Here is a 17,155-nt window from a genome sequence, read left to right as displayed (position 1 = left end):
AGCCAACAGTGCAGCCTTCAGTCTGCGGCCGAAGGCCCAAGAGCACCTGGCAAACCACTGGTATAAGTCCAAGAGTCCAAAAGCCAAAGGACTTGGAGTCTGATGTTTGAGGGCAGGAAGCATCCAGCACCACAAGAGAAAGAAAGATAAATGCCAGAAGACGTAGCAAGTCTGCTCATTCCACCTTCTTCTGCCTGCTTTGTTCTAGCGGTGCTGGCAGCCCATTGCATGGTGCCCACCCAGATGGAGGGTGAGTCTGCCTCTCCCAGTCCACTGACTCAAATGTTAATCTCCTCTGGCAACACACTCACAGACACACCCAGAAACAATGCTTTGCATCCTTCAATTAAGTTGACACTTAATGTTAACCAGCCCATGCTCTTATTCAGGTGAAAGTTATTTGGGTCTTACCTATGGATACTACGTTGAAAAAATAGATAAAACAGATTCCTAATCGATCATTTTTATTTTTTATTTTATTTTATTTTATTTTTTTTGAGACAGAGTCTCACTCTGTCACCCAGGCTGGAGTGGAGTGGTGCAATCTTGGCTTTTCGCAGACTCAAACTCCTCAACTCAAGCAATCCTCCTACCTTAGCCTCCCAAGTAGCTGAGACTACAGGTGTGAGCCACCACAACCAGCTAATTTTATTTTTTGCAGAGAGAAGGTCTCACTCTGTTGCCCAGGCTGGCCCTGAACTCCTGTACTCATGCAATCCTCCTGTCTTGGCCTCCCAAGGTGCTGTGATTACAGGCATGAGCCACCGTGCCTGTTCATTGTTTTTAGTTATTATAATTAATAAAATATGTTCTGATTTCATCTGATAACTAAGATGATCAAGGAACTGGGTAATGAATCACTGTTTGGACAGCCTGTTACTGTTACAAATAGATTGCTTATGATTGACCAGAATAACAGCTGAAAATTTAATGAATCTACTGCAGTCTTGTCACTTGTCAGGCAGCATAAAGGCAGCCAGTGGAAATATCATCCTTGCTTTGTTCCAGTCTAAAGAATTCAGCAGTCAGCATGAGCTCCTCTGGTTAGAAATGCAGACACAGGACCCTTGGGGTACAGACTTGCTCACTTGCTGCCAGAATGCCCCTCTGGATTAATTTCAGGCCCACTGAAGTATATGATTTACTGATTAATAGAAAATATATCTTAACAAACACTCAGGTCAAGGAGACCTATTAAATGCTACTTAATTTTGAGAGTAGGAACTTACAGCACGAACGCATTATGAAAAATGAATGTTTTTAATGACAAGGACTTTTTCTCAATATACATAGAGCTCAAGAGGGGGAACATTTTTCCAAATAGTAGAATATGGGCTCTCAGGATTAGGACTCTAATTTAGGGTATTCAGTTGCAAATGAGGAATTCATCATGTACCCAAAGAGAGAAACCACTCCAGATCTGTGTCATGTGGCTTTGATTTCAGGCAGTACTGTTTGGAGCAAGTTAATTCGACTAAAATAATTTAGGGAACATTATTATTCCTTGAGCACAAAGAAATGTGTCTAACTATGTGTGTTTATTTTACTTAAAGGTGATAACTACAAAAAATGAAGAAAAGCAGAAGAAAAAAGGAAAGAATTGCCCCAGTTTCAACATAAAGCTCTATAGTTTTTGTCACAGTTTGGATTCTCTGAGAAGCAAACTCTGAGGTGGAGAATTGTATGCAGGAAGCTTACTGGAGACTGTTCTAAGGATCAACGCCTGTGGGGTTATGAAGGAAGCAGGATTGAGCAAAATAAGGTATACTTGGTGCATTCATAGTAGAGTCCTCAGCCAACCCCCACAAAGAATTGTGGAGCTGAAATATCCCTTCAGGGTGGTCTCAAATTGAGGTAAAGATCTGGACCTTTATTACCCTTCCCACAACTACCCCCACTATCACTGGATACAGGCTGCCTGGAGAAGGAGTTGTGATTTTGGGTGAGGCATCTTTCTCCAGCTGTGAACAATCCCTGGAAATGGACTTAGCTGAGGACTCAATCACCAACACTCTCAACATCTGAGGAAATGAGTGCTTCAGGCCTGGAATTGGGTAAGCCGGGTGGCGTATCATGGTGTCCACTACAGTTCTCTGCTACTAATAGCTATATGTTTTATTGTGAATGTGTGTGTTGGTGGTGGGGGGATAGAAGAGGTGGTAACGGAGGGGGAAGTTTATAGGGAAGGATTGGAGTCAGATACGAGACTTTTTCTCTTGTGACTCCAATGTCAGTTTCCTTATTGTTCAGCTTCTTTAATAGTAGATAAGGCCATAAATGTCATCTGTTTAAAATAACTAACAGGATTCCCCAGACTTCCAAGCTAGGAGGGACCTTGAAGATTATCCAATTAAAAAGGCCCAGAGATGTTAAATGCTTCATGTTAGTAGTGAGACCAAGGCTATATATGCATGCTTGATGGGTGAGACATGACCAATGTCAAGATTGGCTGACATTTAAATATTGTCATTTCAGAAGCCATTTACTCCTTATTTTATCCTAAAATTACTCCTAATTTTCTACAAGTGCTAGGAGGATATAGTATGCTGAGCAGGGCTGGGATGGCAAGTGAGGACCGCACTTAAGATCGTACAGGTGCACACAATTTAAAGAGGTGCTCAAAGGGTGGTTGCAAGTGTATGACCCTGAGAATAAGTGCCTCCTAAAGTTTTTTACCCTAGATCTCTAAAATGCTGTACCTTACTCCAGGCTCTGGTGCTGAGAAAATGGGCCTTTCCTCTGAAGAGATGAAATTCATTCTCCTTCAGCAGAGACTGGCTTAAAGTAAACCATGTAACCCAGTCTGTCTGTCTTAGTCTGTATATGCTGCTATAATAAGATATTTAAGACTGGGTAATATACAAAGAACAGACATGTATTTCTCACAGTTCTGGAGTCTGGGAATTCCAAGATCAAGGCGCTTGGCAGGTTTGGTTATTCCATGAGGGCTGCCTTCTGCTTCCAAGATGGCACCTTATTGCTGTGTCCACTGGAGGAAAGGAATGCCTGTCTCACATGGTAGACAGTGGAAGAGCATGAACCCTCTCTTATAAGGACCTTAATCCTGTTCATGAAGGAGTCCTTAATTTAAGACCTAATTAGAGGTCTAGTTACCTCCTAATGGCCTCACATCTTAATGCTATCACAATGGCCATTAAGTTTTTTGTTTGTCTGTTTTTTGAGACAGAGTGCAATGGTGCGATCTCAGCTCACAACAATCTCTGCCTCCCAGGTTCAAGTGATTCTCCTGCCTCAGCCTCCCAAGTAGCTGGGACTACAGGCGTGTGCCACCACACCCAGCTAATTTTTTGTATTTTTAGTAGAGGTGCGGTTTCACCATGTTAGCCAGGATGGTCTTGATCTCCTGACCTCGTGATCCACTCGCCTTGGCCTCCCAAAGTGCTGGGATTACAGGCATGAGACACTGCGCCTGGCCAGCCATTAAGTTTTAACATATTACTTTTGGAAGGGACATATTCAAACCACAGCAGAGGGCTTCTGCTGTGAGATTCCTGGAAAGGTTTCCTTACTGATATAAAGGAGACACTAGAGGAGAAATTTCACTTTCTGTCTTTGGCCAGAGTTATGTAAATATGTGATGGCTGGAACTATTGCAGCCATCTTGCAGCCATGAAGGGCCAGACTAGATGATGAGTGCCAGGTGGTGGCGAATAAATCTGATTCCTTGGTGTAGCACTGCTGAATGAACCAACACTGGAACTCCCTGCTTTGGGATTTCTGGGAGGTGAGATAATACATTTTCACTGATTAAGATACTATTAATCAAATTTGCTGTGACTTGCAAAATTAACCCAACTTTTATAAGGGGGTCTTTTTCTGACATGAAACTGCCCCACTTCCTTGTAAGCATTTTGATTCCTTGAGCACAACTCTCTATCTCCGTTAGAACTTCTCCATTATGCTAACAAATGTATTGACCTGGTAAGTGTTAGTTTTTGGCAATAGCTCGAGGTGATATGTGTTTCTCCACTTATTAGCTGTGGGACCGTGGACTGGTGACTTCATTGCTCTGGACTTTTTTTCGTATTATTTTTTTCATTTGTAGTATTTAGATATTGCTGTTACTTATCTCAGAGGGTGATTGTGAGGCATATTGAGATAATATATGTAAAGTGTTTAACATAGTGCCTGGTACATAATAAGCATTCAGTAGATGTTATGAATTATTAGCCTTTAATAGCTACTCATTCCCTCTGTGGAATATTTACTTATTAGAGTCATATAAAGGATCGTTTTATCTTTTGGTCACCAGGTATCCATTTACCTTATCAGGAAACAGTCATTTGAGACACTATTCTTTCTCCATTCTTGGTTCATTTGGCTCAAGTGGCACCTCACTCCATAACTCAGTTGGCAGAATATATGACCTGGGACTCAACCATCAACTGTATCTCATTTGACCATATTATATCTCTGGCCATAGTGATTATTCACATTTGGTCACACACTGAAACAAATGCCAGTGAGATACAGTGAGACTGTGTCTGGGGCATCCTGGGAAGTTATTTTCCTTCTGATTGATTTCGAATCTAGGAAGATGGACAATCTGGAGCTGTTGCCATCATTCTGCTAACATATTGCTCCAGAGATAGAAGCTAATAACTTAGCAGAAGGCAGAGCAAAGAAACTGGATTCTGATGAGATTATTTGAACCCTGGATCTAGCCATACTCTAAGCCTGCCCTTCTCCTGGAATCTGCAGTTATGTGACCACCAGTGAATCCTGCTTTTGCTTAAGCCAGTTTAGGCTATTTTTCTTTCATTTATGACAAAGCAAATCTAAACCCATACAAGAGAAAGCTTTCTTTTAAAACTAAAATATCCTAATTGTCACTTTTGAGTGAATTGTAATTTAGAGAACTCTCTTGCCTATGTGTCATAATGTAGCCTACTCCATACGTTTTGTTCCCTACTCCTTGCAGGGGCCAACACACACTTATACTATGAGGTGCTGCAGAAACTGAAGGGACTGCTTACTATAAATCTTCCTTGAGAAACTTGGTGAGTTTTCTTAACCTATAGTTTTCTTGGTTTCATTTAGGTGGCATATGGATAACCTGCTTCATAGAGATGCCAGGATTAAATGAGATCATATATGTAAAGTATCATTCCTTCATGTTACTCTTACGTTCTTTACTCCTGTATCTTATGATGCTCAAAGGCACTTTAGGCCAGGCAGCATAGGTTTTATTCTTTAGCAGCCCAGTTCCAAGGGACCAGTTCCTTATGCATTTGAGGGTCTGGTTGTTGAGCACGCCTGGGAGAAGGAGTAGAAACATGGGCTCTCTTCCAGGCAGCTCTTACAAATGATAAAGAGCCAAAGAGCCGGGACATAAGTGAGAGTGAATGAAAAGGAGCCTGGTCTAGGCCTTGGGGAGTAGAGGAAGGTCCTGTGAGGTTGTAGGGAGAATAGGCAGTGAGCGGTCAGGGAAGGCTGACAGCATATGGAATGGTAGAGGGAAGTAAGCAGAGAGTCCAGCTCATGAGCAGAAGGTCGCAAGAACTGGAATGAGAAAGGAAGGAAAAAGATAGAGGAGTATATGAAGGAGTGAGCAAGCATGGAGTAAAGGGTACCCACCTTCTCAGCTGCTTTAACAATGCATTCATTCCACAGTCACCATTGATTTAAGGCTTGGTGGAAGACAAAGGGAAGGAGGAACTGCCCCTGAGGGTACTAGAACTAGGCCTGATGAGCAATTAACATAAACCCTTCTAACAGGATGATCATTAGTGCTTTTTGTAGTGTTTCTCTGTTGGTTACACACTTCCATTTAGATTGTCTCATTGGGTCCTTGCCACATCCATATGAAGAAAGCAGGACAGGGATTACGATGTACATTTTGCAAGTAAGGGAATGAAGGTTACCCTTTTCCAAGGATTGCCTGGCTAATATCTGCTGCTCTTGAATCTTAGTTTATCTTTCTTTCAGGTTTCTGAGATTGCCCTTTATTAAATTCCTATACATTTCCTAAGTTCCCTTTACTTCCTAAGTGGTGTATCTGACACTAGTCTCAACTTGATGCCAATGCATCCTCTTTTCTTGTGGCCAGAGCTATCCTTCAAATCATGCCATTCTTCTGCCCAACAATATCAATTGTTTCCCATTGCCCACCACAATAAAGTCACAACTATAACACGGGACTCAAGGTCTTTGCTATTACAGCCCATTGACCTTTCTATCCCCCATCCCCATGCTCCAGCAATGGAGGAGTATTAGCCAGTTCTTGAACATACTATGCCTGCCCTTTGGAACCTCTATACCTTGGAAATGTTTTACTTGTTGCCAGGAACGTCACCTACTGTCATCTTTGTCAAAAGTCCTACTTACTCAAGATCATCTTAAAAATTTGTCTCAACTGGAAACTTCTCAAATGTCCATAAACAGGCTTGGTCCTTTCTCTGAGAGCCCCACTCTTTTTGATTATTCTCTAATGTAGCATTTTGTATCCCTTGAGTATAATTATATGTTGGTACCTTAAGGTTTGGTCTTGTTTTGTTTATGTTTTTCACTGAACGGTGAGCTCCTGCAGAGAGAATTCATATCTGCTTCATCTTTGTTTCCCATATCACCAACAGAGCATGGCACAAACCCCATACCCCATGGATACTGAACTGAATTTCACATTCCTCTTAAGGCTACCCTCAATGCTTGCTATGTCCTCCAGTTCCTTGTACAGATATGGTAACAGGAGTGCTGGAAGAGTTATGCAAAATTCCACTCAAGATGGCCTTGTTTATCTCATTGAGTTTCTTAAGCATTCCCTGTGCTTTAAGTCCCACAGACAATGTGTTAGACACCTTCCTCACCAAGTGCAGCATTGATATGAATTATTTCTCTCTGCACTGTCACAGATATTTCATTGTATATCCACCCAAAGCAAAGGCACCTAAAATATAACAAATCTATTTTGGCCTTAGGTCAAACATTTTTCTATATTTGTTAGAGACGCAGTTCTTATTGATTGCTATTTAACGTTCAGAGTAATTTTTAAAAACTGATAACTTCTGGCCTACTCTGATAATTGCCACTTCCCTGACAGGCTTAGAGCAAGTGTGGAAGCAACCGATAGGTGCCACAGGACGGACAGGCTAGTCAAACAGGTCATCATGAAAAGTAATTTGCCCTGATCCTTATAGGGACCAGGTCTAGGACTCTCGTACTTGAAGTTTATAAAACCAAGCAACTTCCTCATTGAAAGAGATAAAAATAAATATGACCCTCCCACTGCCACCATAGTAATTAATATTAGGGAAAATCTAAGAACATAGCATGTCTAGATAGAGGACATGAATTGCGGGATCAGTTCCCCAGTACTCCTTGGGAGCCTTTTCTTAAGAATCACTATAAGGAGCCCAGATGGGCACAAATTTGGCACTTTCTTCAGGACTGTGAAGAGGAAGGTGATATGCTATCAGAGACCAAAAAGTTAGGTCAAGAAAAACCAGGGCAATGACAATGAATTGGTGACTTGGCAACCAATCATACGATTTTACCCGGAATCTTTGCTAGTAATAAACTCAAGTCAGTATGAGCTTTAATGTGAAGCCTTGCGTGTTAAGCGAAAACCAGCTTCTACCTGCCTACTTTCCCCTGCTTCAGGTTGGCAACTTGCATAGACGGCTGACCATGGTAATGGAAGAGGAAAATGGTGACGGCATCCCTCCAAGACTGCCAGGCATAGGATCTGGTCCAGCTGTAAGGGAACGTGTACCTAAACTAGTCTAGCCAGAAGCAAAACCTGAATCCTATATGCAGAATACTGGGAAGACTCTACGAGACATCTTGGACAGAGTTAAGTTGGCCTTTCTTATTCATGGGTTCCACATTGATGGATTCAACTAACAACAGATTGAAAATATTTAGGGAAATTAAAAAATAACAATACAATAATAAAACACAAATACAATAATGCAGTATAATAACCATTTACACAGCATTTATATTGCATTAGGTATCAGAGGTAATCTAGAGATAAGGTATACAGAAAAATGCGCTTAGGTTATATGCAAGCACACCATTTTATATCGGGGACTTGAGCAGTCTTGGATTTTGACATCCATGTAGTATCTTGGTACCAATTCCTCGCAGATATGGAGGGAGCCTCAGCACAAGCAGTTGCAAGTTATGTTGATTAAAAATAGGCAAACTGGTGCAGAATAAAGGCTGTAGAAGGCAAAGGAGTACTGAAGTTCCCTTTTCTTTAATGCCTTGCACAGTTGTGAAGACCAGGAATGAACATCCCTATGCAGTATATGCCAGTTTTGATGCTGTAGCCTTTTGTCAGGAAATGACCTTTGGCCCCAAGGCAAAGGGTCTGAAATTTCAGTGCTTTGGCTAATTCTTCCATCTGAAGAATTCTTGGCTTTCTATTCTTGTTAAGTCAGGCTCAGCATGATTTTGACCAATTTGTACTCTTCATTGAGAAATCACTGGTGGTTACCTTGAACCCAGGGGATCCTGCCTGCTGGGCTGCTCTAGTCTTTGTGGTTAGTCAATCAGAAAGCAGAAACGTCTAGAATGTCAGACCACACAGTAATGTTCACTTTAATTGACAAAATTGATAGCAGAAAGTTAAAGTTTCATTATAATGTTTTCCAGAAAGACTGACAAAGCACAGGAGCTTTCATGCTGGTTTCATAGCTTGCAGTCTTTGTCAGAAAAAGCAGGTGACATGCAGTTTAACACAAGCACATCCCTTCTTAGCAAACACTTTCCCCTCACAAGGGAGTAATTCGCAGTTCAGTTTACCCTGACCACACCTTACCCAAGCTGGTATGGTGGTTTTTCATCAGAATTTTTTTGATCAGCATATAGGAATTTGGAATTATATGCATTTTACTTTGCAGTTCTAACTTATCTTTATCTTTTACTGCTTTTGTTCACCAGTGTTCCCACTCCCTTGTTCAGGTGTCAGAAAATCAGTGTAGCAAGTTAAAAAAAAATCCTTCAAATAAATCATAAAATATCATGATCTGCAGTACAGTCAAGATGATATTAACATACGCAGAAGGACTTGTCTCTGCTTTTACACTGAGGACTAGACCAACTGCATTTACAACTTTTTTTCTGTGCTGTTTTGAGGTTTTCTTATTCTTTACTCACTTAGAAAAACTCAGTTGAAGCACCTATCTTATTTTCTTTGTTGTTTTTGTGATGCCTTAAGAAAAAAAAAAATGTCTCTCTCTGCAGACTGATGGTTTGAGGGCTTTGCCCCAGGAGTCTTTAGACTGAGACATTTTAAATCTCATTCTGCCATAGCCTCCATAGGAGAGTCTCCCTCTTCCCATTACTCACAGATTTCTGCTATCTTGAACACTCCTTCACAGGAGGCAATGGCATAATTGAAGCTCTCTGAGTCTTAGTTTCCATTTCTGAAAAGAAGAGAATTACATGGTGATCTCCAGGTCTCTGTGTCAGTGACACCAGCTCTGGTCTCTCTTAGCCAGATAGCAGCTTTTATTCCCGTTATGCATCACTGCTATTTCCTAGCAGAAGTAATTGGGGATCTATATTACTTAATAACTGTGTTTGTCAGAATATTACGGCAAGTTACTTGCTAAAGCATCCAGACCTTTGTTAAAAGCTCTAGTGCCTATACTCAGACATGCGTGTACCAACTTGCACAGCTTTCTTCTCCAGCCACTCCAGGGAAACGTACTTTTTTCCCATAGGTATACTTATTGATTTTTTTTCTGTTCCTTTGTGTCTTTAAAAGCTGCATTTCACTTCCTACTTCGGCTTTTTTCTGATCTGACTCCTTGAATGTATCGCTATTTTTGGTTTTCTTCCTTGCGCATTTTCTCAGCTTCCACTCTGGGATGTTTCCCCTTTGTCAGTACCTTGTGCTCTTTTGTTGTTGTTGTTGTTGCTGCTGCTGCTGTTGCTGCTGCTATTAAGAGCTGAGAGGAAGAAGGTGAGTTGCTGAGCGATATGGCAGCCAAATTGTATTCTTCCCAGAACAGTTTGTGTTTAATATTGTCCCTTTATGACCAGTCTGTGATGATGGCTCAGGCACTGGGAAGTAGCCTCAGATGCACTATCAGGTTTTTTTCATCTTTTCTCTATTATGTGGTTTTTAAGTTACTTGCTTGCTTTCTGTTTATATGACAATGGATTTTTGTGTCCATTACTCTCTACTGCATTTCCACCAAGAACGATTTTTCCTGTTCATGAATTATTTCCAATCAACCATTCTACAAGTTTCTCATAGAGGCCTCGGTGTAAAACCTTCCTTTCTTTCTTTTACTCTCTGTATAATCTTAGGCAAGTCACTTTATCACAGTGGGCCTGTTTCTGTGTATAGATGATGATACTTATGTCATATTGTGAACATGAGGATCACATGAGTTTATGTGTGTGAAAATGTCTAGCATACTGCCTGACTTACAGTGGGGCTCAGTACAAGAATATTTCCTTCCCTCCTCTTCCTTCCTCCTCCTTTTTATTTGACATTGCATGAACAAGTACCAAGGGTTGTTTTAACAGTTCCAGAAAATGTTTCCATCTTTTGGGACAGGAAGCTTTGTTTAAACAGGTTATTCTGGCATACTTGAAAAGGTTTTTAACACCACCTAAGTAAAACTAGATTCCATTCCCAGAATTCAATGTGTGTCACTGATTTCTGTGGACACCCACGGGTCATACGGTATTACTTGGATTTTGGGGGCTTCCCTAAACGTGGTAAATTTCCATTAAATAATTATTTACCTCGAACTTTTCTCAGATACTTTGGATTCCTTTTCTCTGTTCCTCATATACTGAAGTAAGTGGTCATTATCCTTCCTCTCATGCCTTTTCAAGCAAACACCATCTGTCATAGTGTTTACTTTGCCAACAAGTCACTCCAAATTTGGGCCTCAGCACCTGGACCATTCATCAACTCCAGTTCACAGTATTTCATATTGCAAAATCACATGTATTCATTTCTCTATTCTCTTTTCTTCCAGAGTCAGCTTCAGCTTCTGAGGAATCCTCTCTGCTTTCTTTTGCTTGCTTTCCAAATACTTGGCTCCAATCCTTACTCATTGATTCCGCTTTGCAGCCGTAACCACTTTTTCCAGGCATGTAGAATTGTCTACATTTCTCATCATCTCTATGGGTTCATGGTGCCTCCTTTTTGCCTAGAAAAAGCCAAACCTAATGTACTGTTCTGTGCTTTGTAAAATAGGGAGTGCAATTCTTTATAATTATCTGGCTATCTTACCATCCCTAGTTCAAGATGATACGTGCTTCTTAAGACAGAATTGTTCAAATGATTCCAGTTCTCCCTTCAGGTCACCCACTCTTCTTTTGTGTTTCGTTTTCCATGTAGTAATGCACATTTTACATTATGAATGATAATCTCCATACATCACAGAAGATAGTGCTCAGATACCTACTGGCATGACAGATAGAAATACTGAGACTCAGAAACAGAAATTTCATGTGAAATTTTCCAAGCCTGACCTTCTATCTAAAGAAGCAATCTCATGTTGATAAGTGGTTTATCTCAGGTGGCCCCAGACTTTTTGGCCTCAGGGACAGGTTTCATGGACTTGGGTGGTGAGGGGCAGTGGGTGGTTTTGGGGTGATTCAAGCACATTACATTTATTGTACACTTCATTTCTATTATTATTACATTGTAATATATAATGGAATATTTATACAACTCACCATAATGTAGAATCAGTGGGATCCCTGAGCTTGTTTTCCTGCAACTAGACAGTCCCATCTTGGGGCAATGGAAGACAGTGACAGATCTCATAAGAAGCCTACAACCTAGATCCCGTGGATGCGTGGTTCACAATAGGGTTCGTGCTCCTACAAGAATCTACTGCTGCCACTGATCTGACAGGAGGTGGAGCTCAGGTGGTCATGCTAGTGATGGAGAGAGGCTGTGAATACAGATGAAGCTTAGCTGGCCCACTGCTCACCTCCTGCTGTATGGCCCAGTTCCTAACATGTCACAGACTAGTACTAGTACTAGTACATGGCCCAGGGATCGGGGACCTGTTTTATCTGACCTGTAGAGATTTAGAAGTCATTATCTCATGAGGATTATTTTGGACTGTTCTAACTGGTGTAGTTTATTTGACTATCGGACCAAAATCTACTTTCTTATAACTTTTACTAAGTGAGCTAAAGTCCTAGTTAGTCCCTTTTGAACCACACAGTTCTTTTCCATATGATATCCCTTCTAATAGTTGAGGACATTAGTATGTAATCTACTAAGTCATTTATCTTCCAAACAACCTCAGTTCTTTCATTTTCAAAGCTTCTAGACTCTTTACCATCCTGACCATTCACCTCTAGATGTAAGCTAGCATGCCAAAAAATGTGGCATTAAGAATCAAGTCAGGGCCAGGCGTGGTGGCTCATACCTGTAATCTCAGCACTTTGGGAGGCCAAGGTGGGTGGATCACCTGAGGTCGGGAGTTCAAGACCAGCCTGACCAACATGGATAAACCCCATCTCTACTAAAAATACAAAAATAGTCAGGTGTGGTGGTACATGCCTGTAATCCCAGCTACTCAGGAAGCTGAGGCAGGAGAATCACTGGAAACCAGGAGGCGGAGTTTGCGGTGAGTCAAGATTGTGCCATTGTGCTCCAGCCTGGGCAACAAGAGTGAAACTCCAACTCAAAAAAAAAAAAAAAAAAATGCTGGATGCGGTGTCTCACACCTGTAATCCCAGCACTTTGGGAGGCCTAGGCAGGTGGATCACGAGGTCAGGAGATTGAGACCATCCTGGCCAACATGGTGAAACCCCGTCTCTACTAAAAAGACAGACACACACAAAAAATTAGCTGGGTGTGGTAGTGCACACCTTTAGTCCCAGCTACTCAGGAGGCTGAGACAAGGGAATCACTTGAATCCGGGAAGCGGAAGTTTCAGTTAGCCACAATCACGCCACTGCACTCCAGCCTGGTGACAGAGTGAGACTCTGCCTCAAAAAAAGAAAAAAAAAAAAAGAACTGAGACTATTAGGGAAAGCCTGTTTCTCACAGAACAGAGACTATCATTTTACGTAGCATCCTTCTTCTGATACAATCTAAAATCACAATCACTACTCAGCAACTTTATCATACTGTTGACTCATTCTGAGCTTGCAGAGAGCAGCAAACCCCCTTTTTAGAAAAAAAACAAAACAAAACTATTGGTTAGTCAAATCTCTTTAATCCTAAACACAGGCAGTGCTTGTGCTTGTTTTATTTCATTTTAGTCTAGATCTTGGGTTCACATTTAGCTACATTAATTTTCACCTTGCTAAATTTACTACTCTGTCATTTTAGCCATTGAGATAATTTGGGATTCTATCTCTTTTTTATGTGAATTTAAAAATTCAAAACAGTAACCTTCATAATGGGTTTTTATTTTGTGAAACAAATGCCATTTTTTTGTATTTTTTATTTACATCATTATTATATTCTGCTCACGGTATGTTGCCATCTGTCATACTTTATTTAACTTGAGAAGTCTGTTTAAAGACTACTTACAGACCTATGGGATTACACTCACTTTGGAAAGCTTAATGCTTATGCCTGAAAGTAAAGTCAGTCCTCCACTTATAAACAACATGCCACTATAGCCAAAACATATGAAAGGAGAGGAAGTGGCATTCCTAAAATCAGAATTGATTTCTTTTCACAAATCAGATAAACATGTCACCCAAATGACTAATGTGCAAAGGAAGGATTTCAGATTCTGGAGCCAGACCCAATTAGTTTGAAATCCAGTCACCTCACTCCTTTGGGAAGTCACATTGGGCCATTTGATAATCTTCTCTATGACACTTCATCTAAAAGGTGTGACCCTGGGTACTAGCTTCTCAAGATGATGAATAGAATTATGCGAGATAATAGATATAGAAGATCCTGGCCAAAATTCTTAGCATATAGTTGGTGCTCATTATGTGTTATTGGAAGATGAACAGACTCCATCATTTCAAATTCATGGTTTCCTCACCACTTCCATCAAGCCTTGAGATTCCTCTCTGTTTTGTTGATATTTAAATTCCATATGCCACAATGTAATTTCTTCTTAAATATGATGATTAACATGTTCCCTGAAAGCCTCTCTGTTTTATCCCCTATGTCCTGAACTGCACACAGAGTTCCACTTGAATTAGACAGAACAATGCTTGATGACAGCAGATGTTGTGTAGAGTGCATTTCCAACCTACATAGTATGGAGAGCCAATGTGACGGTGAAGACTTACCTGATCTGAAGGAAAGGCAATTTGCAAGAGGAAATCCTGGTGAGGTTTGGCTTGACAATCTCCTAACCCATTTCTTTTCTCCCTAGTATACTTCAGAAAGGTGGCTTTGGAGGAGAAGTTTACGGAGACTTTGCTCAGGTCAGTGTTATTTGAAAATGTTTTGCTTCTGTCTCTCATGACTCACTTGTGGTTTCATCTGTTCTCAGCTAATGGAAGAGAATGTCAGGAGGAGCCTCAGTGGCTGCTCTAAGCATGAGCAATTACCCATCAATTTCATAAGGTCTTGGCTCCTGCTTGACCTCCCAATTGAGAATACACAGTCATCAAGCTGTATGCCCCCGTGCTTCCCTATGCTCCGCTCCAGTGGGAAATCAATGCAGCATATGGGTAAGTTGTAAGGCCCTGGAATCAATCAGGGTGATCTAGATCTAAACTGATTGTCTTACCTCTGAATCCCCATTTCTTGTTCTGTAAAATGGGGATAATCATGCTACTACCACACCTGCCTTACAAGAGCATCTGTATATTTGATACAGTGTAACTTTAAAAGCACATCATCTTCTTTAAGTGCTAGACATCGCCATTTACAACAAGGAGGCTTCTTGCTTTGGGGACCTTTCCTTCCTGGGCAGTGACCTGATTGTTTAACTCTGTGATGGCATCTGTACATGGTTCCGGTAAGTGGTTAGATATGACTTTGGGGCCCAGGTTCGTGCTGGCAGCCACATGGAAGCCACACTCTTGGGATAGTTTTGGTAGACTGATTGGCAATATAACCACAAGGGTTAAATCCAGCTAGTTAGCAGGTTGACCCACAGCCCCCATCCTGAGAGTTCTGGAGATTCCAAATGGGAAGTCTAGATACCATCAACATGGCATTAAAGTGATAACCATCCTTAACTTCGTGTACTGACTTTATGGTTTCCTGGTTTCCTCATCTGATCTGTGCTGTACCTCAACGAATTAGTTGTAATAATTACATCAGCATCAAAGGCTTGCTGGGAAGATGAGATGAGGAAGTCCTTGCATAATCAATCACCTAGTGCTGTGCCATCCTCCGGGGGGTGGGGGGTGGGGCAGAGATAACTGCCCACAGATCTCCATCTCATAAGGCTTGGCTGCGACTCTTGCTTAAATGCTTTTGTACTTTGAACACTGAAGAGAAACATTCTTTCCTAACTTAAAGCTGCTTTATAGAAATATGTGTCGAAGTGTTAGTGGTTTCATAAAGTTCTAAATGAAATTGTTTAAGTTATTCTACCACATCATCTGGTTGCATGATGTGTAAAGTGACACTGTGCTGTGACACCTCCCCAGCATTTCCTTCATTAACACAGTTCAGTGGACCCGACTGTCAGTGTGTGAGCCCGGACCACACTGGGCTAATTATTCTGACCATAAAATGCCAATTAGTGCCTGGTGTGGTAAATATCCTTGATTAGTTTTACTTTCTATGATTTTTTCAAAATATATACCCAGATATATTTCTGGATGAACTCAACACCACTTTGTCAAATTCAGGAAAAAATAAAGCACCTCAGTGAAGATTTTAAAAATGCAATTACCATAAAACATACATTAAATTATGCAAACAAATCTCATTACAAGTACAGATGTTCTGCCTGAGTAATGTGAGTATATATCTTTTCATTCAAGTCTGCTTTCCATATACATTAGGAAATGTTTGTTATTTCTCCTTATAGGTTTAGAATAATTCTTGGTATGTTTATTCCTGTGCATTTAATTTTTTCATTTCATTAATGACTTGTTTCTATATATCTAATTATTTCTACCCATTTGATTCAACTTAGTAGTTCATAATTTTTAATTTATTTATGATTTCTAGTGAGATAAAAATATTCTTTATGCATTTGCATAGCATCATGAAAATCAGGTGACTACTATACATTTAATACTAAAAAAGATTTCAAAAAGCACCTACCACATCCTCATATACGCTGCATACACATGGCCATGTATCACGAGTCAGGGAGCATTGTTTTTTGGGTAACTCTCTCTCCATATGAAAGACAAAATATCTTGGAAATCTTTTGATTATAGAGAATGCCAATAGTGCTTGCAAGAGGCCGAAACCACAGCAATTAGAGAAGTCCTTTGCACTCACATAGTGGAAAATGTTTGTACTTTAGATAGCAAAGCAATATGTTATCAGGGGATGTGATTAGAATTAGAATTAGCATCATGTCTTTGTAACACAACCCCTTAACATGCTGGTTAATTTGCAGTTTATCAAAGTATTTTCAAGTGGAATCAATCTCGACCTGTGTGACTACTTGACGAGGGAGGTGGTGTAATGATTCCATGGGCCTGTTGTGAAGATTTGAGGAGGAGATCCTCATGTGGTCATGGTGCAGAACCAGACCAGGACAAAATGCTCAATAAATCTTCACGATTGCTATTGTTCTCACTAGAAGATATCATTTTCCTCTTGAATATGTGAAAAACTAAAGTTGGAGAGGGAAGAGTAGTAGAGCAAATAAAAGACACATTTTTCTGCAGTTTTAGAATATAATTATTTTGATTAGAGAAATTACATATGCTAAAATTACTGGAGGAAGAGAGCAAAGATAGTCATGTGCCACATAAGGACATTTCGGCCAACTGCAAACCACATGTAACACGGTGGTCCCATAAGTCTATAATGCCATATTTTTACTGTACCTTTCCTGTGTTTATATATGTTTAGATACACAAATATTTCTCGTTGTATTATAGTTGACTACAGTATTCAGTACACTAACATGCTATAGCCCAGGAGTAATAAGCTATACCATACAGCCTAGGAATGTAGTAGGTTATACCATCTATCCTGTAAGTACCCCTCTATGATGTTTGCATAATGATAAAATCCCCCAATGACACAATTGGCAGAATGTATCCCTGTTGTTAAGTGGGGCACATATTTCAAGGAAGGCTG

Source organism: Rhinopithecus roxellana, chromosome 7, assembly GCF_007565055.1.
Source record: "Rhinopithecus roxellana isolate Shanxi Qingling chromosome 7, ASM756505v1, whole genome shotgun sequence".
Lineage (NCBI taxonomy): Eukaryota > Metazoa > Chordata > Mammalia > Primates > Cercopithecidae > Rhinopithecus > Rhinopithecus roxellana.
Note: the sequence above shows the minus strand (reverse complement) of the source record.